This window comes from Onychostoma macrolepis, chromosome 09 (genome assembly GCF_012432095.1).
Source record: "Onychostoma macrolepis isolate SWU-2019 chromosome 09, ASM1243209v1, whole genome shotgun sequence".
NCBI classification, from domain to species: Eukaryota; Metazoa; Chordata; class Actinopteri; order Cypriniformes; family Cyprinidae; genus Onychostoma; species Onychostoma macrolepis.
The window spans coordinates 10,909,887-10,936,020 of NC_081163.1; the positions used below are offsets into that span (position 1 = coordinate 10,909,887).

General features: G+C 36.6%; 1 protein-coding gene across 5 annotated transcripts in view; it reads left to right on the forward strand.

The window, feature by feature from the left end:
• sema5ba (sema domain, seven thrombospondin repeats (type 1 and type 1-like), transmembrane domain (TM) and short cytoplasmic domain, (semaphorin) 5Ba) overlaps window positions 1-26,134 on the forward strand; it is a 137,111-nt gene that overhangs the window by 22,299 nt on the left and 88,678 nt on the right. The window lies entirely within an intron of this gene.

A 26,134-nucleotide genomic window follows, 5' to 3' on the forward strand; every position in this document is an offset into this window, starting at 1 on the left:
CATTTTGGTGGACAAGGGACGTGAGATGTTGTACATTCAGAACATTTTGTATTTAGTATGCATTTGATATGTTTTTTTTGTGAATTTGAGGAAGACTCTAGTCAAAGTTCTACTTCTACCATCTGCTTCATACTTGAGTACAGCTTTCTTTAACAGGAACCCGAGTCATAATGGAGATCTCCAGTCTTCCTGGAGAATCTGCGTGAGGTTTTCCGCCTATTCTCTTTCTTACTCTTTTTGTCTTTTGTTTTTGTCACCCCGGCGCTCCTTGTTCTCTATTTCTCTGTCTCTGTGACCGCGGACAAAGTCAGGGAGCCTTTCAAGTCAAATCCCTTTATTCTATGTCAGAAATTGAGTGTTCTGAAAAGGAGCGTTCTGGCAAAGAGAAAGGGCTGAAACTTTCATTGCAGCCATTTGTGGAGCGGCGCAGCCTGAGGCTCTTTTTCCCGTCCTCAAAAGAAAACCGTGAGAGAGGCTGACATATTTAATTGGCTGTTTTTAAGCTAATTAAAGCTTGTATGTTGATGTGTTTGACAAATCACCAGGGTCTTTTTCATGTTTCAGACTTCTTCTGAAAATATATTTTGTATGACTGTGTGAAAGTAACAAGTTCTACGAAGAAGCCTCACTGAAATTGATTTCTGAAAATATGTCTACAGTCGCAGTCATTAGCAAGAACGTAGTTTCTTGACTTCTTGACTTTGCCAAGATAATTGTGATAGCAGAGTAAATCTCATGAAAAAAAGCATGTATTTCCAAATTCCAAGACACATTTCGCCCATAACAGCGAGAAAAATATGTCTAACCTGTAAGAGATAAGAGATATTTTAAAGAAATTCATACTTTTATTTAGCAAGCATCAACATACAAATTAACAAATATTTTTATTTGAAACAAATGCTGTTGAACTTTCTATTTATCAAAGAAAAATGAAAAAGTACTGCTTTGTCATTTAATTCAGCTTTGCCATCACAGGAATAAATTGCATTTTAGAATATATTAAAATATAAATCAGTTATTTTAAATCGTAATATTGCACAATATTACTGTTTTTACTGTATTTTTGATCAAATAAATGCAGCCTTGGTGAACATGAGACCTCTTTAAAAAAAAACAATTAAAAAAACTTACTGACTTTTGGTAGTGTTAGATTTATATTTGCATTTATAAAATTAATAATATTCCATAGCATTTATTATAATGCTTGTAATTTGTTCAGTGTTGCATAAATATTTTTGCATAAAATCATTTTTTTTTTTTTTTATACATTACTTCAAGGAGACTAACTTTTTTTTTCTTTCTTTTTTTTGGCATTGAGATTTTGAGAGTCAAGTAGCCCCCTCACAGTTTCTCATATCCTATTATTTAAATCTGCCTAAAGGCATTATAATAGACCCTAGCATACCATGATGTCTAAATACTTTAAAAGTGTTCTTAAGATTTTTTTTTTCTTTTAACCTTTGGGTTAAATGCGACTTGTTTGGGTTTTTAAATATTCATCCAGCACCTTCTGGAGTTGTCTTTCGTTGCAGAGGAACACGTTGGTTGTCTGGGGACTGAAGATAACGAATTGCCAGACACCTGTATGTCGAGTACTAAGGCTATTTTCCCACTCACCAGGTTCTCTGATGGGCCAGTCAGGGTTCCAACTCTCTCTGTCCCCAAGCACTTTGTAAATATTGCACTTCCTCCTTCCTGTACTGTATGTGTATTTTTACTTTACATTGCACCTCTCCCAAAAGTATAATCCACCAGTGACCTAATCCTGCTAAATGACATCATTTTAGCAGCTGGTCTGAATCATTGTGCCTTTCTTTCTTTTTTTGTTTATGTTTATGGTGTTCTGGGCCTGTTTAGTGAGGCCAGGAGCCGCCGCGTTGTTTTAATTTCGACCCATCGTTGTTTGCCGACATTCGGTTCAGGATGACAATGAGCCGGAAGAAAACAAGCCCTTTTACGATATGAATAGAGTAGGAACTAGAATGGGACTCCTCATCTGTAAGCTCGCTTTTAAGGGTCTGTTTCCCCCTCGGCCGAATTAAAGACGTGCCATTATGCTTGGCAAATTACTACGCGCTCTTTGTGGTCCAGCCATGGTACATTAGTGTGCCTTAAGATGGTCTAGCTGTGCCCATTCACCTAACAAAGAGAGGGTCCCCCTGGCAGATCCTTGGCTGGTCACACAGAGGAGCCATTCACACCAGGCAGAAGGGGCCGTACGGTAGAGAGCTCGGCCACAAGGCAGCCATGACAAAATTCACTAAAGTATTGCTTGCAGAACAACCGTTTCCTCAAATGAAAACCAATTAAGTTCGATCTGACAACACTCCAGGCAAAGAAGCAGAACATCTGTGTAGAGTTGGAATATCTTTACAGAACTAGCCATGCTTGTGATGTTTTGGTCTCTGTGGGAGAGAAGAGGTGGCGTTGCTTGTTTTGGGTTCCGGCTTTGTGGATTTTGGAAGTTAGGGGCGTAATATTGTAGCTGGACCCAATTACAACGGGAAGAATTAGGTGCCTCCCAGTGGATTCTCACCATACGTTGATTTGTTGGAAGATTTTAGGACTATGGCAATTAATCAAACTCATTGTTTCTAATGGCTCTCATTCGCATGGCGTAATCACATGCATCTTAATTCAGTGCTCAAACTAATTTCTTTGTATGACAGGATGCAAGTGTTCACAGCTACATGGAATTTTCCTTCTTGACGGAGTCTCATAAATCAACCAAACTAAACAATGGTGAAGACAAGCTTGTTATTGTATATTAGGACACATAGTCTGAGAGTATAAGGAATCCTGTTGTTATAAAAGCAGTTTTTAGTCATTCTCTAAAACAGTTTTCTCTTATATTGAGTCCAGCTCCCTTTCTCGACATAAATTAGCAGCAGGGAGTGATGATGGGGACCGAGCGCCTATAAATCGTGTGTTGCTCTCAGGGTCATTAAGCCGTGTGGTCTGGGCCCACTGGATCTTTTATCATCCGCCTTGGATCAGCGGCTGTAAAACGGTGGCTAACATTGTGTGTTTATTTCCCCATAACAAAAGATTAGCTGTCTACAGCTCATGAGTTCAGCTAATGCTCCTTGGGACTCGAGCAGCCGTGGAAACATAAATCTACTCCCCAATTTTTGTTCCTCTCTCATTGCGCTCACCTTTCTCTGCCCTTCTCCCACTGTCTCTCTCCCCCTCATGACTTTCAACTGATTTACTCCGTCTCCAGTCTCAACTTCAGACGGCGGGCCCACGGACTGACCAAAGTCCATTTGCTGACCGCCTGATGCATATTGCTCACAAATTTGGCAAGAGCTGCTAGATATCAGATAGCAGTCCAGCTTGTGTTTATGAGGTAGTGGGCTGATATAGTGTATCTGAGGACTAATCACATGATATGATAATATTTTCCATGTTAGTGGCACCAGACTTTTTTATTTAGCAAGGACACATTACATTTAATAAGACATGTATAATGTTACAAAATATTTATATTTCAAATCAAATAAAATGCTGGTCTTTTGAACTTCCTATTCAAAGACTCCTAAAAAATATATTACTGTTCCCGCAAAAATATTAAGCAGCACAACTTTTTCAAAATTGATAAGAGGAAGTTATTACTAGAGCACCAAATCAGTAAAATAGAAGAATTTCTAAAGGATCATGTACCAAAGAAATGCAACCTTGGTGAGCATAAATGTTTTTTTTTTTCAGATTAAAGTAAAGTTAACCTAAAATGAAAGTTCTATCATGATTTACTCACCCTGAATTTGTTCCAAACCTGTATTTCTTTCTTCAACTGAAAGCAAAAGAAGATATTTTGACCAAACAGTTGCTGGTAGCCGTTGACCTCCATATTATGGAAAAATTTAATACTTTGGAAGTCTGAAATTCATACAGGTTTGGAAAAACATCTGAACTGGGTGAACTATCTCTTTAAGTTAGTTTTAATTATATAATCTATTTAAGATGAGTCAAATTTCATGCCTGTTGTCCAGAATATGCTGCAAACTGGACCCATTTTTATGGCGATGCTCAAAAGTCTGGCTGTGCGAGACTATGCATCTGTCTTCATTAAGTTGATTGCTTTCTTTGTTTGAGGTTGACTGTTATAAGAGAGATAAAATTATTCTGCTCTTATTCAGTAGAGCGCATGATTGTGTCTGATAAGCATATTAATCCAGAGAATAGCAAGAGTAGATGTATTCTTAAATGTGACTTTGGAGACATTGATATTTATGAGCATGTTTGTGCACGTGTTTTTACCATGTTCAGTGGAGAAATCACTCAAACATTGCGAAATGTTTTCTAAGATGTATGTGGATGTGTGGTGCTGAGGGAAGGGATTGAGAAAGGCCTCCAGTGGAAGCTTCCTGGAATGATTTGCTGCTGTGGTGGAGGGTTGGAGGGGCGGGGGTGGCTTACTTTCTGGGTCATGATTCAGAAGTTAAACTCAGGAGAGATCTACACTGTGAGGGAAAGAATTCAGGCTTAGAAAATGATCATATTAACAATTCGCATTTTTCTAAAAGATTTTGCAGTTGTTTTAATGCTAAAGAATCTCCACATGTTTTTAGTCTAGGTGGTGTAGAGGTGGACATAGTATGCGACATAATGCGCCCCCTCTAAATGACTTGTGTGAAATTACTCAAGTGTGAGGAGGAAATTAATGGCACTAAAGAAAAATTGTCAAGAGATTTTACTCTAATTAATTTGAATATGTTCCTCCTGGATTAGTTTCATTAATTATCAGTATGACGTGAATAGGCTTACTAGTATGCGATTATAAACAACAGCAAAGAATTAATTTGGCGTGTTACATAGTATGGGATGTGAACATTGTACAGTTGATCATTGTACAGTTTTGAATAGGATTTATGGCTCTAAGGGTAAGGATTAGGACTTTGAGTTTTGCTTTAAAAGAAAAAAAATCTCAACCATTCAGGACATATAAAAATATGAACATTTACACAGATAAAGATTTCCATTTACATAAGGTTAATGTGGGGTACCTTTAAGGTACATATTACTACTCCAAGGTATAATATGCACCTTTTAGAGGTACATAAAGTACCGACTTGCATGAAATCGACCGTCCATGCAATGAAAGTCAGTGGGATCCAATGTTTTTTTTATTTTTTAGAATAAGTAAAATCCTACTGACAAATATATTCTTTTGAGTTTTACAGAACATAGACAATTTATTTTTGGGTGAACTAACTTTTCAACATATTATCTGCTCAACAGCAGTTTGGAGTTACAGTACCGAACACATTTTGATGTTATTGTTTTGTGAAGTATTACCACCCTTGGTGTCTTCGATCTTTTCAGAGGTGACTTGTGGTATAATTTGTCGCACAGCTATTGTCATCTACACTACACATGGTGACTTTCATTCTGAGGCAGTGGGATGCTTTTTTTGGAGTTCAAAAACTGTTAATTTGACATTCCATTGTTGAAATTGTTGGCCAACGTTGTCCACATGACTCCCATTTTGAGGAAAGTTGATTGAAATAAAACACTTTTGAGATGGTCAGCACCATGCATAGGCCCCACTCAAACAATTCATGTTAAGGACTGTTTGATCTATTTGGAGGTCATTGCTGTGTTTTATTTTTTTTCATTAGAGATTTAAGTCTTATTAATTTCTAGTATTGTAGTAGTTCTAGTAGTATAGTATTGTTTTATTGTAGTGTACTAATGTGTGGTCACATTTACCATTGTTCTGCACATTTTTATGGATAAAAACAGGCATTTAAATAGGGAATTACATGATTTTCATTTTAAGTTGATCATGTGAATATGCCATGTTGACTAACAGAAAGTGACTTCTGTGTGAACTGTGCTTCATACATTGCTACACTTTTGACAATTGACAATAGACTTTTTGCCCAAATTTCACTAGTGTGATGGCTTATAAAGCAGCATAGTCTTGGTTGAGCAAAGAAGTCTGAACAAAAGCCATCAAAACTCATTGTATGTGTCTACATCTATGTTGGTCTTTTCGGCAGGATTATTAGCATTGTGTGCAATGCTACTCTCAGGAATCCCAATGCACAGTTCTTAGAAAAATGTGGGAAAAACAGACCGAAACTAGCCATCAATTACTCGCACAATTGTGTTTTTCTCCTTAATGATTCAGGAGGGGGATTAGAGCAACCAGTCGGTCCTTTACCCAATTATAGCCCTGGCCTCTCCTGTACACTGTGATCCTTCCTTTGGAAGGCGTCCAGCGGCTTGCGTTCACTCGCTTTGATAAAGATGAAAAAAGAAGGAAGCAGCAGGAGAGAATGGGCTGTATCCTGTTATTTTAGTATCCTAATGAAAATGCCACTAAAGATCCCTTTTAATGTCAGATAAGAGGAAAAGATTGGAATTTAAATAAGTGAATTATGCTCCTCATTTATAGTCCACTTCATGATTTGTGTCTCTCTAGTACACCTGAAGCACAATGGCTCTGATTAGCACTGCCTCTACATGCATTCAGTCACAGCCCTGTATTCACCGCGGCGGGGGGAAATGGAATATTTTTACCTTGTTCACCTGTAGAGCTCACACTTGGTATGATAGGGGCTCATCGAGGCATTGCTTTCAGAAATTGGAATGATAATGAATAATCCCACCGGCTGTCGTGAAGCCCCATTAGTCGAAACGAAGGCTTCTAATACAGACTGTCTTCCCAAAATCTATTTTTATTAGGAGCTTTTTGAAGTAGTCAGCCTCACACGCTGCAAACAGATAGGACATGTCTATCTCTGTGAAGTGAGTTTGAGCACAAATAGGAGGGGAGTCTTAAAAGATTCACTGAGACGATGCGATCTGAGGGCATTTCTTCCTTTTGTTCTTGAAGTGTGGCATACACAAGCAGATCTTTTATACTCTGAAACAATGAATGCAATGCATCTGACTGCATTCATCTGACTTTTTTTTGGAAACTGAAGAGCTTTAATTTGCGTTGCAGTCATAAAGACGTTTCCTTCTCCATTTTACTAAAATTAAAAACTAACTTCAACCAAAAAAATTGTATGCATTGTAAAACCTAACAGTGAAATTGTTCATTTGAAACAATGAAACGTGTTAATTTCACTTGAATATTACACCAAGTTCATTGCACTTAACAGAAAAAAGTTATGTGGTACTAAGACTAATATATGCTGCACGCTGTTTTATTTGAAAAGCAATAACTTAATATGCCAAAGCAGTGATATAGTTGATAAAGTTTCTAATTTTAGCGGTTTAAATATTTAAATGGTTTTTCTATGTATTATTAAGAAATACTTTTTTAAATGAACTCATATGAAATAAGTACTTTTTTAAACATTAATGGTTCAAGGCCGTCAGTTTTCAAAATGTGAATACTAGTGCTTGGTTGTGCAACTCGCTTGTGATGCTTGTGGTTGATTGCCTGGGCAGTGCTATGTGGTCCTGAGTGTTTTTTTTTATTATTATTACTGTGTTGCTATGCAGTTGCTAGGGTGTTCTGGGTTGTTGCTAGGTGGTTGATTACTGGTCCAAGGCACATTAGCCCACCTGCAAATCTCTATGACGTTTTGCTTGTAAATGTGGCTCATTTCAAGTTTGTGGGATTTTTTTCACCTGTTTTATTGTCTACCAGGAAAATATGAATCTGATCACTTAGAATAATAACACCGCACCTCTGCACTAATTGGGGTATTTTTCACGCCTGTACAACAAATGAGTTAAGTGCAAATGTTTAGAATAAATAAGAATAAAGGTTTATTTATTTAAAGGTTTATTTAGAATTAAGGTTTAGAATAAGCACTAATTATTCTATAAAATAGTACAAATGAAATGTCATCCGCTGTGTCTTGTAACCACATCATTTCCAACTAATTTTTATTTTAGCGATTCTAATTTCTGTGTGGGTTGGAGGTTAAAAGATTGGGTTGGTTTTTAACCAGTTAAAAAGCTATACTAGGCTTGTGCAATGCAGGGCACGGCTTTAACTCCTGTGAGGCTCAACAGACAGAAAAGATGTCTTTAACTTTAGTTTATTTTAAAATGGACAGCTATACAAGATCATAGTCCTCATCTACCAGATCTTTATTTAAATGTCACAGTGGCTCTTTAGCTTTTCATGAATGTCTATAAACCCTAATTAAGACCGTCTTTACAGAATGTTCAACTCCCAAAGTCCAGTCAAAGGTCATGAGGGTTAGTCGTGAACTACCAGGATTTAAAGACTGATTTAAGTTACATTTGTTAAATCAGTTATCCAGTTAGGTAGAATGTTGTTTGACAAACCAAACCAAGTTTCCTTCAGAGTCAGGGGTCTTGTGTGTTGAATTAGAAGTCGATTTTAAATGCTTTTAAACTTTCGTAAGTCGTTTTGCAATGAAAAACAAGATACAGCCAAAACAAAGCAACTCTTTAAAAAACAAAAAATCAATTGAAGATAAACGTAAAAAGAAGTCTACATGATAATACTCATAAAAAAATGCATGCCTGGAAGAGTAGGTCAGAACATTGTAAACAAGAACAACCCTGCATTTTGTTTTTCTATTTTCCACTTGCACTCATTGTTCATCTATAATGTATATCTTAGTTTAGATAAATCCTGCAGTCATTTGTTCAAATCCTGTATCCGTGCTTGTATGTATGAATGTGACTTAGCCAAAATGTTGTTTGACAAAGTGAACTTGTGTTGAATTAGATTTTCAAGTATATACTGATTTTATCTTTACATACTGGAAACACGCTGTGTGTGTGTGTGTGTGTGTGTGTGTGTAGTATACATATTGTATAGGGCTGGAATTGATTTCATTCACCAGAATTAGCAGTATGGTTTATGAACAGTGGGCATCACGTACCATATTGTTTGAGAATTCTGCCAGACCAGGTTTTGCTATAACAATGCCTAACCATTGGCTAACATTATTACTATGCAACAATTTTCCAGAAAGGGAAATTTATTTTGGAGGAAAAGCAACCTACTACATCTTGAGATTTGATTTTTTTATTTATTTAAATTTTTGGAATAATCATGCACCAATGAATCGTTCATTTCAAATTAAAAATGTGAACTTAATATAACAAGCGCAGAGAATAAGATGTTCTGATTCAGTGACTCAAGATAATAATTTGAACATCAGAATACAAAGTAATAATAAAAATCAGAGTTCAGATTTAAAAACAGAAACCTGAAATGAAGTCACCCCAAAATCTACTGCTGCCTGTATTTTTATCTTGCAAAGGGAAAGATTTAATGATAATTCTAACAAGCTTGTCCAATATCAGTTCTGTTATTCTATTTAGAGTCTGGTATGATTATCAACTGCTTTTCATTTCCTGGTACAAAGCCCAGTCATGCTTCGGGACTTTGGTAACAAGAAATCATGTTGTGAGGTTGTACACCAATTAAAAAGGAATTCAGCGGATGAATTTTTTTCCTCCTAATTAAACTGAACTCTTGTAAATTATTGTGATGTACTTTCCATCCAAGTTAAAGTAGCAGCCGCCATTAAGACAGATCGTATTCCTTGTAAAATTAATTTTCCTTTGTTCTCCGCTGTAAAATATGCCATAAATGACAAGCCTTGCATGATATGCAGCCTCCAAAGAATTATTGATTCTCAAAGTGCCGTTCATATTTCTTTTGGCATTGCTGAGTGAAATGACAGATAATTAAGATGCTCCTAACAGACTGACAACTTCACTAATTTGTCATTTTTCCAGCAAAATTACATAAACCCCCCCAAGGACCATACCATAATGACAATTATGCCTTTGATGGACTACAACAGTCGGTTGGGTTGTCAGACGTATATGTAGAGTTTGTAAATGACAGCTGCTAAACACAGATAAAGATTCCTAATGTTCTTCACGGATGAATTAACCACATAGCTGGGTGGTTCTCCACAAATTACTTGCTCGCTATTAAAAAAAACCCTCACTATTAATTATTCCACCCATATGTTTTCATGCCGCCTGTCTCTTTCTTTTGCATTCTTTCAATTGGCTGAGCAGAAGAGACCTGTCCAGACTACATAAATCCTCTGACAATATACCCGTCTAACTGTTTTGATTGAACTGCCACGTAAAATATTACCCTGCCTGGGAGAGCTGTTGTTCACCTAAAGTGTTTTAGCCCCTCTTCACTGAGATTTCGACATTGAGTGGAGCTTTTCAGGTGTCAGTGGTTAGTGGTGAACCTCAAACTGTCTATGAAGAACTATGCCTGTAAGTGCAGGGGAAACAAGAACAAAAGTTCCATTGAAAAGATGAAGTAAAAATGTTTTTATGCTTTGTTAAATGTTTTTTCAACCAGTTGGGATTTTCACAGTGCACTGTTAAACATGTGCTCCTTTCAGTCATTGACTCTTAAAGTGCCCCTATGGGTAATGAAAGGTTCTCTTTTTGGTTTTGGGAGTCCCCAACAACAGGTTGACATGCATGCAAGGTCAAAAAACACTTTCATTTTCTTATAACATGCATTTATTTTTACCTTATTTGCTCAAACGATTCCCAAACGACTCCCAAATGATTTGCTCAAAGATTCGTTTTTCCAAACCCCTCCTTTGTGACGCTAATCTGCGGTGATTCGTCTGATTGGTCGATTTCATTTTAAAGCAGTGTTTGTGAGCAATGCTGTGTTCAGCGTTACTGGGGAAACGGCTATTTTTAACGCCCCAAAAGCATTTCTTTTTGACGTCAACATGAAACCAATTAAGATTCGTTTTAAAAACGACTCGTTTCAATGATTCCGAGTCGACACTTTCTTTTGAGAGACGACAACTTTATACACGGTGCACTTTCAGATTTAAAACTGCAGGTTGTTTTCATTCGCTTAGAGCTGTGTTACACAATATGTCAATATAAAAAAAGAATACTTCACCCAAAAATTACATGTTATTATTATTACATATTCCTTCATGATTTTCTAAACCTGTATGCTATTATATTTGTTTCTGGGTAACAAAAAAGAAGAATTTTTAAAGAATCACATTGTGACGTTCATAATGACCATATCTGTTATTCTCTTAAAAGAAAATGCCAAAAATATAGTCTGTTGTACTCTATATTTAGTGTCTTATAAATTCACACAATAGCTTTTTGTGAGGAATAGACCAAGTAATTTAAGTCATTATTCTGTGAAAATCAATTCAAAAATACTCAGTGACGCCGAACGCCATTGGTTCTAACATCTGCCACAACCGAACATGACAGTTTGAATATGTGGAATAGAGAAACATTATCAGTAAATCATCACCTGTCAGTCTTTTCCTCATGGAAAGCTATCTAGATACTTGAAATGTAGCACACGAATATGAACCACATTTATGGTGCTTTAATAGTGATTTTTGTGCTTTCTGGAGCTCCTTAGGAATGTTCCTTTGTTGAGCACAGAACAAAATAATAGCATACGGGTTTCGTAAATCATGACAGATTTTTTAGGGGTGAACTATTTCTTAAAAGAAATAACAATAAACACAGGTTGACAGAAATTTGGGAATGCAGTTTTCACAGGTCATGTTGGTAAGACTGTTGCCATCATTTTCATTATGTCAAAATGAATTGAAACAAACTCTTCCATCTTCTGAGTATTGCACTTATTTCAGAGTTCTTTTGACGGCTCTGGTTGTTATTTTACCCAGAAGATTGGCAGCATTGCTTGAAAACGAGAAATATCAGGAAATGCAATATTTTTTAGTTTGTCCAATGTCTGTCACACAATGCGGTGTCTCGGAGTAATCCTGTTACAGTTTTCATTTTGAAGATTGCTCTGTGTGCGTGTGAATACAATCACTGGCAAACCACAGGAAGGGTGTGCGTGTGTGTGTGTGCGTCTGTACGTCTGTGCGTCTGTGCGTGTGGATGTATACTTGGCTTAGAGCTGCAGATCAATTCACTGTTCCTCAGCAGGGACCAGGAGGGGACAAGAAGAAAGCCAGAAAGCGAAAGACCAAAAAAAAGACTGTGGGCTTCTGAAGGAAGAAATGAAAGGAGCCAGAGCATTCTTAGAAGGTGGAGGTTCTCAAAGAGCCTTGTGCTCTCAGACAGAGGCTTCTTAGAAATGATGGGAGCAGAGAGGAGGGTCAAAAAAGGAGGCACTGCAGCCATAGCTACTGATCCATATAGAGAAGCCTGCTCACTAAGTTTATCTATCTTTCTGAAATCCACAATGCTTTCAAAAAGCCAGAGTAATTAGCCCTAGCATTAGGCTGAACACCTTTGGAAAGTTCATGGGCCACAAAAATGATCCTTTTAGCCCCAAGGGCCTGATTTTTATAGCAAATGTTTAATATTACAGAGGCAAGAACACTGTGTGTGAAATGAATCTTAAATCACGGTATGAGCAGTTTTATATCACAAGCCATTGGAAAATGTCTTCTAAAAACACATTAGTTTAGTACTATGCTATATTGATGCAGTTGGTAGCACTTTTGGGTCAGTTAGCTTAACTAACAAGACTTTTTTTTGGTCAACCAGCTATTGAACAGCATGGTCCACCTGCTAGAACAGCATCTAAACCAGCATAAATCATCTTTTCAGCAGGACTGGTCAGCATGTTTGCAGATCTTGATTAATTATTTGGACAGTGTTTGTCTTTCATCATATTTTCAGTACTCTGCACATCTTCATACTTTGATGTTTAGAATGAGTAAGTGGTTTTCAGACTTTTGGGAAAGACAGATTAAATGTTTCCACTCGGCAGGAAACATTATAATCCCCTCCAGCATTTCTCATGCTCCCAGCTGATGCAAAATGATGAATATATAACTCTTTCAAAGTGATGGATTGGACGGTGCTTTTGCTTTAGGACCCAGATTTTACATTGGGCATCAAGTGGTGGCTCAACCTAAATAGTTTTTTGTGCCTTTTTTTAAACTGACAAATTATTGTACAAAATATTTTTAAAAATTAAACATCTTATGCAAATTATATTTTACATATACAATACATTACTGTTCAAAAATTTGGGGTCATAATTTATTTATTTATTATTATTATTTTTTTTAAATGTTCTTGAAATAAGTCTCTCTCTTATTTGATCAAAAATACAGAAAAAGTAATATTGTTAAATATTATAACAAATTAAAATAACTGTTTTCTATTTTTTATATATTTATATACTTTATCATTCCAATATGCTGATTTGGTGCTCAAGTAACATTTCTTATTATTATCAGTGCTGAAAACAGAAAATTGCATGAACAGAAATCAATATAAATGAATTTACTGACACTTTTGATCAATTTAATGCATCCTTGCTCAATAAGTGTATTAATTTAAAAATACTGACCTCTAACCTTTGAGCTGTAGTGTATTTTTTTTTAAATAATGTAAAAGATAAGTCTATTGTATTTGCTTTGCTTACTGCACATGTGTACAATTAGTTTAATTTTTTAAATTTTATTTAGCTTGTAGCATTTGTTTCCCCAGATGGCTCATTTTTAGGTCATGATCCACTGTGAACTACTGATTTATGGCATATGGTGAGAAGTGGTAGGCCTTCCTTTTGTGGCAGACTGTACTAAAACCCATTTTATTAACATCACTTTGTCTTCATTTAATTCAGAACTTGCAAGTGATTTCCACAATAGATTTTCACTTTTACCATTCACCAACAAATGAAAAGCTCACTTTGGTGGCACCGCCTTCTCTTCTACCATCTGGAGGGAAATTTTATTAAAGCTGATGGTGATGACTAATGAAAGCTCTTAGACTAAATGAAATAAGCAGGCTTGAGAGGCTGAGGTTTGGAGCCTCTGCCCGCCTACAGCTGCATGCTCATTCCTGATCAGTGTAGCCTGACAAAGAGCCTAGCAAAGACAAGCATTTGTGCTTTATCGTAATGTCAAAATCAAGATATTTTAGATCAGTTTGTAGAGTATGGTGCTAACACTATGTTTGTGGGTTTGATTCCTTATGAAGACTGATCAAATTCACATAAAATGCTGCTGTCGGTGAGGTTTTTGCTTTTGATTCATTGCTTTGAAAAATATTAGAATCTGTCTTCTGTTAGTGTTTCACTTGAAGTTTAAGGAGGTTTGTTTTCCAACTGTGATGTCTCAGTAGTAATGGTATTAGAAGTATCAACAAGCAGCTGTGATAGAGACAGGAACGAGTCTTGTGTGACTATTTGTAGCTTTGCCCATTAGCTCCCCATCAGCTAATTACTGAGCCATGTTTCGATCATTCTTTTCCCGCAGTGAGATCCTGAACTCAATTTCTTGCTGTTTTGTTTGCAATGGATCCAATCTAGATATTTGAACCTCTCCTAGAGAGTCATTGTTTTTATTTTGAGCAACCTCGTCATACTAAAAACATCCTGTCTAGAAGCAGTGAAGTCCACCCAGGCTTTCATAGGGGTTTATCACAGAACTGCATATAAAAATCAGCGTAACCTTGCACCATTTACTTCCCCGCAATTTTTCATCTGCACCGGTGATCCATTACCTCCTCTAGCTCTCTACGGTAAGTGACCATTTATAATTGAATTAACTGGTTCTTCTCAGTTCCATTCCGTTTTCGTATACCATAGAATAATTCAAGCTAATCTAAAATCAATTTGAAGTCATTTACAGTTTTAATATTTTGTTTGACTGCACTTAATGATCATTGTTTAAAAAAAAAAAATCAGGTGTTCACTTTGTCAATTTTAATATGCGCCTTTCAGTAAGGTCCCATTTATACCTAATATTAGCATCGACCGGACTATTTAACGAATGTAAACAAGATTCAAAGATCAGGTATATACAAAAGCCCTAAAGAGGCGATGCATTATGTTTTTTTAATTTCATTTATTTTTTAGTTTTGTTGTCTCATGAGTTATCTAATGATATTAACATACAATAATGTAATTTGTATTCTGCTCACAATTTCTTTGGTAAACTATTTAAACACCATCTGGTAAAATATTCTATAAGCATGTGGACCTCAGCAAACTTTCAACTTAAAATTACTCAAATATTTAATTATTATTAGTAATATTAATATAATTGTTAATAAATTAATGCTAAAAAATGCATAAAATCAAGAAATCATATTTATTTTCTCTCTTTTTTTTACCTCTCAATAACTATTGTTTCTGTTCTGTTTTTTATTAACGATTAAAAACAAGCAGCTTTGTCATAATTATGAAATGATGGAGGAAATATATGTAAATTGTGTTCAAAAGTCTTGTTGACAATTGAGTAAAGAAAAAAAAAGTTAAATCTTGACAACGTGTCAAGTCATGGTCACAATAAAACAAGAAATTAACACATGGTCTCTTGGCGCTTACATACATATGGTTACATTGTGTTTGTTGTGTAAACTCTATTGTGTCCTGATGCATCTCAGACAACAGCAAAGTCATGTAACATGAAACCATTGTTCCAAAACAAAGGTTTTAAGCCTTGCCTTCTAGTTACAGCTTTAAAGGAATATTCCAGGTAAACGGCAATATAAAGTATATAGAATGTTGAGAAAACTGAAGAAAATTTGGACTTGTTCCTTGGTTTTAAATAACAGTAAAAAGACATTGTACAGGCATCAGTGGGTCTTAATACTTGGAATATCCACTGTAAGCCAAACATTGATGGGAAAGTATAAAACATTTTAAATTTTTTTTAGAGACAATTTTCCTTGATGAAATCTGCAAACAAGTGGTCAGTGGTAATTTTGTCGTGACTGACCCCTTGTGATTGGATCACTAAAACTAGACACTAAATCAATCAAACGCTAGAATTTTCTAGAATTAGATTTTAGTCAATAGATGAATGTGGCAGTATGTTTCTTCAGGTTTTCCATTCAAAGTGACAACTCTCGGGAAACCTCCCGGCAATAAAAGCCCGTCCAGCCACTAGAGCCAGAGGTGAGATGCCCATTCGCACACATACAGACTCAAGTACTGCCATATAATGTCTTAGAAGCGTGCACAGGATGTATAAGTACCTGTATTGTTGTGATTGTCAGTGTCCTGTGATAAAACCTCACTCCAAGATTGAAACGCCAGACTAAGACACATCCATTAGCTCCAGACTGAAGCATCACTTCATACTGCTTTGTCACATCTAATAGCCCATAGGTTACTCTCTCTGGAGATGACCTGCATGGAGCATTTATTTATTGGTGCCTCAAGCTATTTATCCCAAAAACATCAATGGTACAACTTCCAGATTCTTGGGAGGATTGATTGCAAGAGCACTGTGGTGGTGTAGGGTCCACATTACAAGATATTTCTTAGCATTGTTTGTTTGCTGCTACCGATTTATTGATAGTGAAAGGTATTTTATGTGCGTGTATGTTTGTTTGTGTTGAAGTGATTTAGACAGGGTTCCTGATTGAATCCAGTCTGGCCCTTCGTATTCTGGTGACCCCAGGCTGACAGAAGGGGTTCTAATTCCCTCACGGACGCGAATGCCCCGGTCCACCTCCAGCTGATGGGATCAGGACTGCGGTGGTGTCTTATTAATAACACACAGAACCTGGACTGTCAGGGTGGTGCTAAATCCGTTATTGCTTCTCACCTTCAGCAACCTCAGATAATTAGCTATAAACAATCAGATAAGTTACGAGACACATGTGCGTGTTACTTGAAGCAGAACATTGACAGAAACAAGGAAGCAATTGCATTCAACAAGGAGTACATGATTGTTTTTTGAAATAGCCATTTAGACAGAATGAGTCTGCTTGCATTTAAATGAAGATCCAGGCTGGTTTAAGCCAGTTTGGTGCTAAACTTTAATGTGACCAGCATTTTTTGGTGAAGCTGGTTGACTAAGCATGTCTTACTGGTTAACCTAGTCAATGATCTTGGTGGGGTGGTTGCATCAGTCTTTTTGGGATCGGGGTGTAAATTAACACTAGAGACTTATAGAGTTTGTAACTAACTTTATTAATTTGGTTGCTTCTTTTGTTAAGGTATAGTCTAAATTTTAATCATTTATTCACCCTTATGTATTTCCAGACCTGTATGCATTTCTTTCATTTGTGGAACACAAAATAAAATATTTTGAAGAATGTTGGTAACTCAACAATTCCGATTTCCAAGTGTATGAGCAAAAATTACAATGAAAGTTAATGGGATCCAAAACTGTTTGATTATCAACTTTCTTCAAAATATGAGTAAATGATGACAGAATTTACATTTTTGCCTTTAAGGCAATGCTTATAATAGGTTGTAAGTAAATAGTCGAAAAGTATGACATTTATTATCATAATTTGAGAGTGGAGTTGATTAATATGACCTTAATGTAATCAATAAGAAGCCTCCAATGTTGCAAACAGCAGTTCATTATATCTTGTGGTTGATGTTTTACAGTTCTTTGGCCTTTCCATTGAATTACGATACATAAATAATCGTGAAATAACATGATTAGTATATTTACATATGTAAACTAATACAACACACTATTAGAATTGGCATTCTAATTTATATTTTTACTTTTTGTGTGTGTGTGTGTGTGTGTGTGTGTGTGTGTGTGTTGAATCCCGACTGTCATAGTGGGTAGTGAGACTAGGTGGTTCACAATATACTCCTATATTTCGATTATAAATGGAGTTATGTTTCAACTGAGTTTAATGGTGCTAAGACATTTAGTAGTGCATAAATTGTAACTTAGTTCCTATTTTTGCCACAACTGAGCTATGATTTTGAGCATTGCTGTTGTGTACAGTATGTTGTTGTATACTTGTGAGGTCTGTTGTGTCCTGCACTTTTAGAAATAAAGGTACAAAAGCTGTCACTGGGGCGGTACCTTTTCAAAAGGTACATGTTTGTACCTAAAGGGTCCATTTTGGTACCTTAAAGGTGCATATTAGTACTTAAAGTGTTCATATTTGAACCTAATAGGTACAAAAGTGTACCTTTTGAAAAGGTACCGCCCCAGTGACAACTATTGTACCTTTATTTCTGAGAGTGTGGTGTGTGACTGTACTCTACTCTAGTGGACATTGTATCAATGCCCTGTTGGCTAGCTCTCTTTTAAAGTCACTTGCAATCAATTTAATTATCAATTAAATTGTCCAGGGTCGCTCTCAGGGTTTGTTTAGTTTCTCACTGTTATTGTGATAGCAGTTAAATCGAGTAAATTGTCAACACTGATGCTGTAGAAATGGGTTCAGTTCCTGCAGAATGCCACTTTATACTAACAGGCTCATGTAGCAATGGGTTTTGCTACTTTAAATGAACTTATTGAACAAGTTACAACAACCAAAGGCATGAAAGGGCCAGAGAGATTGTGTGAAATTTATGGCACTTTCAACAGAGCAGCAGCATAGAATAAACATTCTTCTTTAATCAGGGTTTATAACAGACCACTAAAAGCTTTTTTCTCTTTTATCTTTTAGCTCTGTTTTGTCCTCTAAGCTGTGAAATGGTCTCATCTTACTCTCTGTACCGCAGCCATCAGTTTCTGACCTCTTGACCCAAGTCACTTTGCTAAGGAGTTGCACTTTATTAATAGATACACCGGTGTGGAGCGAAGGATGGCACTTTTGTGCAAGCACATCAGAAGTCCCAGCCCTGGCTTTTATGCTGACGCACATGCCTGTCCATCATTTCATTGTCCCTGGAAAAAGCTGCAGATGTTTCTCTGCCCCTTGAACCCTGACTCTAGAGGTCATCACTACTGCACTATTATCATCTTGTGATTTATAACACCTTTCCAGCATCCAATCCTGCGGTTCACTTCATGCTCTTAAAGGGATAGTTCACCCAAAAATGTAAATTCTGTCATCATTTGCTCATTTGTGTCATGCCTAACCTGACTGACTTTCGTCTGTACGCAAAACTAGAGATTTTGAAAGAATGTAGTATTACAATAAACTTTCATGCTTCAAAAAGAATGCGAAAGCAACATAAAACTAGTTTTGTTTTAGTGACAAATGATACATTTCAGGTTGTTCCTCTTGCAAATTTATTGTATGACTTTAGACTACATTGAAATATAATGCATGATTATTACAGACCACTTTTATGATAATTTTAGAGGTCTTTTTGTCATTCACTTAAGTTAAATCACATTTATTATATTGCTCAGAATATTCTTCAGAAATTCACCTTTTGAAGAAAATAAGTCATTAGTGTGAGTAAATGACTTTTAAATTAATTTTGAATACATTTTCATTTTTGAGTTAACTGTTCCTTTAAAAATAGGTGGAAATTACAGCAATATCCTTTTATATTCCTGCAGGCGTTTAATGCATTATGTAAATGATTTTTTGAAAGACTTCCAGCACACTCAGGGGAATACAGTCACACAATTTTACGGCAAATTTTTGTGGTGGAACGGAAAGGCCGCCCCCTCATCCCACCCAGGGAGTTAATGTCTGTGTGCGTATAAGAAGGAACTATGTTTCCTTGCATCAATGATTCTGTCCTTTTTTCCTCATTATTTTATTTCTTTTATTATAGTTTTAGAAGTCCTAGCTGTCAGAGCTGTAGCCGGGTGGTTAGCGCATGAGCTGGCTCATGCTGTTTCCTGATCCCATTTCCCAAAATCTTGTCATCTGTCCAAAAGAGAGTCCAAAAGGCCAAAAAAAAGGAAATATTATCTACTCCTTATCTCACAAACACGGTTTGTTCAGCTCTAATAGCTTAATAGTGCCAGCAAGACATTGAGACAACATCACAGTCAATTTTTACAGAAAAAAAGAGTTTTCTTTATCAGTGTTTTTGTCAGGTTTTCCATTTTAATTAATTAAACACCGTTAAAGCTCTCTTATGTAAAACCGCATGTATTATTAAGACTCGTTTCAGAAACCATACATTGCACACAATCATTTATGTAACCTCTTATTTGTAAATTTTTATTATTTTTATTCGTATGCATCTATTATTATTATTATTATTTTAATCCCTTTTTATGTAAATTATGTTGAATTACCTTTGTTTATGAAATGTGCTATATAAATAAACTCACCTTGCCTCACCAGGTCTCATTAAATATACAGTAAATATTTAGTAACTGTACTGCAAAAATTGTTTTCAGCATTGATAATATATTTATTCAACACCAAATCAGGATATTAGAATGATTTCTGAAGGACCATGTGACACTGAAGACTGGAGCAATGGCTTCTGAAAATTCAGCTTTTCCATCACAAAATATATTAATTTTCAAAATATATTAAAATAGAAAAAGTTATTTTAAATTGTAAAAATATTGCACAATATTATTTTTGTGTAGATTTGATCACAATAGATTATTGGTTCTCGTGTTTCAGTCTAAAGTTAGTGGGTTTATGTTCAAGAATAAAACAATGGATGTTGTTACTGAAGAACAAGACAAAAATGTTTATTTAAAAAAAAAAATGTACTGTAGTACATGTACAGTATACAGCAGATGTGAGTTGATTTCTGGAGAGAAGGTGACTTGACATCTCACCTATCACATTGCTCAAGCTTTGAAATCGTTGGTTCAGTTCCAGACCTCTTTCAGCCTATTGAATACTGAACCAATGAATCACCATCTAACATAACATACCTTGAACTACAAAGAGTTGACGTGAGCTCCGTATGCAATCTGATCGTGTCAGTGAGCACAGAGAGTTGAGATGATGTGTATCCCCAGGCTATCTGTGATAGACACATACAGTATTACAGGCTGGTGGGCAATTGGAGAAAGGTGCGTTACTGGATACGGTTGGACGTGGCTAGACTGTGCGGACATGATATAGGCTAACACAAGTTCAGATGGAGGATGGCCCTTTTGCCGCCTTCTCAGATTGAGTTTGACCACCCACACGGATCTCCAGCGTGGGTAGCCAGACCGAAAGAAACCAGGATTGATTGTACGAGGGGGTATGTAAAGGTTCTACACCTGGTTTATGTATTTTATTTGTGCACACGTTCAGTTATATTTTACTAACACTCATGTTCCAAACCCTCTATCATTTTACTTTGAATTTTTGGTCCCACTTTATATTAAGTGTCCCTAATACCTGTGTACTTACATAGTAACTAGATGTGTACGTAGTATGTAACCACAGTGTAAGTACACATTGATACATAGTGTCTACAGCTCTAATATTTCTGTAACTACACACATGTAACAACCCTCAAAATGGTATGTGTAAGTACAAATGTGTAACAGGACATTGGTAACAACATTTTTTCCTACCCAACCTTTACTAGCGATGTGCACTAGCAAAGGCATTTTGCTTATTTTTATTTCTGTTGTGTTTTGGTGAGTAGCTCTGCCCACAGTAAAATCTCATTGGCCCAAAACAATGCCATAAAAGATAATAATGTATAATGCATAATGTGTCATGTCATGTCATGTAGCTTTCGTTTTTCAATTGTTGTGTTGTTGCGTAGTACCTGGTTACAAAATAATATCCCTCTGAAGTTCAGACTAGAATATCAACCAATAAACACTGTTTTGGAAGCTTTTTTGGTGAAAAATTGTCCTAATTTGCTTTCCCTGTGAAAGTAAAGATTACTTTTAGCCTGTGGCTCAGTGTGATTATGTGAGTGAACATCCTGCCGTGCAGTGGCTACTTTTGTAAATTGAGGTGAATGCTGTGCATTAGATTGGGTTCTGTGATCTTCTGGCCTGTGCTCCATCTGAAAGCTAAAGAGATTGTCACCACAGACTGTACTAAATCACATTCATAACCTAATGCACGTCAAATGCAGAAGACCTCCTATGAACAGGCTTGATTACACCCTTGAGAGGCGATCGGTACCCCGTAATTGCTTAACTTAATGTAAGGTACTTCTTTTTTTAATAAACATCTTTCCATGACCCTTCCATCAAGCAGCAAACTAACAAAACCTGGCGAATCAAAGTCTATTGTGTCTTTCCTTAATCCGGTCTGTCACAAACAGATACAATAACTTGATAAACACATTTTTGCATTCAGTCATCGCTGGAGTTTGAAATTAAATGCTGGCTCTTGCAATCAAGCTGTGCTTTTAATGGAGTTTTTGGTGCGCTGAGGACTGTTGAGGTTTTGCTCTTTTCAGGCTCTTTTGAAGAGGCACTTCAGGGGTGAAATGGCTGAGCTGATCACGACCAGCGTCGCTTCGCTGCTCTCCTCAGCTTGTGCAGATTACACTCTCACTCTGCTAGACACCACTAGCCCAATTGGCCCTCACCAAATAGAACTGTCTCACAGCTATGACAAATGATGTGTATTGTGTATATGCGCGTGTGTGTATGTGACTTCGTATCTGGAGCCACAACAACGAAAAAGAACCACTCAGCTGAATGGTCAAGACCCTTGTTAGAACTTGGATGGAGCTCTCATGTAAAGTTGCGAACTCCGCATTCTGCCATTGTTGCAACCTAATTTTGTCATGCGCACGTTGACACGCAGCCAACAAGCTTTAGTGCGTTGTTTCTGAAGTACTACTCCTACACATGTAGAAGCTCAGAGATTCGGTCAAAAAAGCTGATATGCTCTCCAAACACCTACCTACGCTCTCGACAGTAGCTCGGCTCTTTGTGCGAGTATCCCAGATAAGTGTGAAATTGCATCGTTACAGATGCCAACCTGCCTCGAAGCCATGAAAACTCTTTCTGATGCGTCCTTTTCCATGAATGGAGCTTTGATACGTTATCAGATACATTCCAGGACACGCCTGAAGTATCGGCCTATCGACCGAGTCTGATTATCCTTTCTGTGCCGTTCGTAATGCTAGTCAGGAGGATGGCCTCCCGGCGATTTACCGGGCACGCTCATGCGTGAGACGAGCGACTTCGCTCTGTGATTGCCGTGACCCGCCCCTCACCCTCGTACCAAAAGGGTCCTTTATGAAGCTCTTTTCCATTTCGCTCTGAATTCAGTCATTCCTCCATTAACCGTGCAGACCTCCATTCCCCTGCCTTCAGGGCCCCCTTTGTCCTTCTAATGGCTCTGGTAGGGCATACTGGAGCAGGAATTAAAGAGATTTGGTGTGACTTAGGCTTTGAAGAATTAGACATGCTCAATATAACCCTGACTGACCTGAGCCTAGATCTGGGGCATGGGGTGAACTGAGCTACAGTTTTTGAAGCTGAGCTGATGGTTAGCCTTTTTAGGCCCTGTTTACATCAGGGGCATTCCCTTCGTTTCACGTGAGAGGAGGCAATGCGTCCATCACAATATGATTGGATATGAGTGATTATGATTGGTTCATGCCATAAATCCCGCCTCCTCATTACAAAACACCACTACACACCACTGGTTTACATCTAGTATTAAGATGTGCTTTTATCGATCACAGATGGACAACAGGAAATACAGGTGTAAATGGGGTCTGAAACGTTTTGAGCTTGTCCACTTTCGACCACTTCCAGACGGAAACGCATTCAAACAGCCACAAAATCCACTTCCTCTCTGCCTACTTACCTAATTCTTGAACGTTAGGGATGTGTTGAAGCACACTACCCAGATGGGATTTAAACTTTGCCATCGGAAATCATAATGTTTGAAACGTCACAAAAAGCACAGTGTTTTCTTACCAGTCCTAATTGTAACACAACCCACAGCGATCTGCATAGTTTTGTGGCTATCAGAGTACAAATGAAAGGTGCTGCTCTCTGTATCATTCTCCATGGTCTCCTTTTGCATTCTCATGTAAACTGTGCAAGCTTATTTTGCAGTATTAGATCAAAAGATCAGAAAAAGGCCATAAATGCACCATAAACCCTGTCCTCAAAGACATCATGAAAGTGTACGAAAGAAACGGATTAAAAACCAAGTGTAAATGGAAATGTATCTCCCTTGTCTACCTGTGATCCAATCATCCAAATGCATACCAGGTGGAACAATGTTTTAGAGATGGCATTATATGTGATTTGACTCCACTGAATCCCCAAAAGATATTTTATTGAACACTTCCACAAACATATTAAGCGTTTAAACTGTGAATGTTTTTTCATTTGTTTTCCATTTTCCTTCAATTGGACCTTAAAAATGATGTAAAGAGAAAATGACAAGTGTGAAACACTTACAATTGCATTTGTCTTCCCAGAAACCCATTTAATTTAGAGACAATGAGCTGACGGTGTTCCATTTACTTTGCAGATCTCCTTTTGTATATTTATTCTAATTGAGAAACAGGTGTTTCTTAACCCTCCGCTGCAAATGAGACCTCCCAGGATCTGAGCTGGTGGGTGCCTAAATAGCTTTATGTGCTCTACTGGCCCTCATCAGCATTCCTGCGGTGTTGGAGCTAATGACAAGGCAACCTCGGCATAATGCGCCACCTAAATGACTGATTTCTCATACATTTAGTATTTATGAGGACTTATGAGTGCACACAAGTTGCTAAACCTGGAGAATATTATAAGAGGTAATCAACTTTGCCTGGGCTAGCAGAAATTACTGGAGGAGACATGAGACATGGCTTCACCTAATTTACTGCTAACATTTTGATTTTTTTTTTTCTCCCCATCTGTTGTAAATATTTACATGAAGTACCTAGCAGGACTGGGACAAGTGTTTAGTTGTTTACGGTTGCTAAACAGTGTTGCTACTTGCTGCATCAGTATAGAATTTGAATGATGTGATTAATATAATTAAATAACTAGTATATAATGAATTTATATAATTGTAATGCATTGTTACATTGAAACAATACAATTAATAAATGCATATATGTTAATGTGATTACACAGTGCATTCAGCTTGTGTATATATTTTACAATGACTTGAATGTGGCCTATCCCATCAAAATATAGAGTCAAAACTATCTATTTTAGCTTTCAGTTTCTAAACAGAAAACAATCAAATGACATGACATGCATTGCATTTTTAAATTATTTATTTTATTTTTCTGGATCAACGAAATATAGGCAGTAGCACATGGTTTTTAAAATGTAAACAATTTTTTTGTTGAATTTCGAGGTAGGAAGTGCAGAAAGTTGTGTGATTAGGCTATGGGAGGCCTCGTGCTGTGAGGAGAGGTTTTAGCACAGGGGTGGTTGAGCGTTTACTGCTGCCAAAGCCGTATGACTTACAGCCAGAGAGATCAACGCAGCTGGCAGCCCAACAGCCCATGCAATGTGGAAGACTCTCCTTTTAAGTTTGACTTTTGGAGAGATCGATATGTACTTATTGGATACATTTTTGGAAGAATATGACCCGGCTAACCAAGCTTATGACCCACTCACAGGCCAAAAGATGGTGCAATAGGAGCTCTGTGCTGACAGGAGGAAGAGTGGAAATAAAAAAAATTTATTTGGGACCAATGGAAGAGAATGCTGGAATGTCCTTTTTATTGCTCTGCTTAAAGACTTGTTGCATCACAGGGATTTTACTTGTTTCCAGGTTCATTTGGCATTCTTTCTGCCATAGACTAATGTCATCCAATTATTTGTCAGTACACATGAAAGATAATGGCATGAATGGTAGGGAATGATTCTTAGGAAGCACAACAATACCAGCAACAGCCATTATATTTAATTCAATGTTTTTTTACATCAAAATCCGCAATAAAAACAAGTAATCCACAAACCGTGCTTTGTGTGATGCAAGTAGCATTAATATTTCAATCTGTAGTCCCCTTAATGAAAAAGAATACAGAGAAATAACCTTTTTTTTATTATTATTATTATTTCAGAACAAATGGGAAATGACAATGAATTTAAACTCTAGCCCCATGCACATACTATCAGCCCAGAAATATTTCCTTCATTAGCAAAAGTTTTCTTTTAATTTTTATATTTATCATGTTTAATATTTTTAAATGAATATATTAATTACATTTAATGTACATACATACACACATACATATACATACATTATTGTTTGGGATCGGTGGCATTTTTTAAATGTTTTCAAAAGAAGCCTAGCTGCATTTATTTGTTCAAAAATGCAGTAAAATCAGTAATATTGTAAAATATTATTACATTTACTGCAGCCATTACTCCAGTCTTTAGTGTCACATGATCCTTCAGAAATCATTCTGATAAGCTGATTTTGTGCTCAAAAATATTTTTTTTGAAAATTGATACAAATTAGTTTTTCAGGATTCTTTAAAGAATAAAAAATTCAAAACGGGATTTATTTTAAATATAGTTTTTTTTTTTTTTACATAAATTACTTTCCTGTCACTTTTGATCAACTTCATGCATGGATTTTTCTTTTTTCTTTTTTTTAATCTTACTGACCCCAAACATTTTAATGGTAATACATTTATAATATTTAAATTGACGATTTAATAATTGATGATGGTTTTTCATAGGTTTGGTCTGGAGCA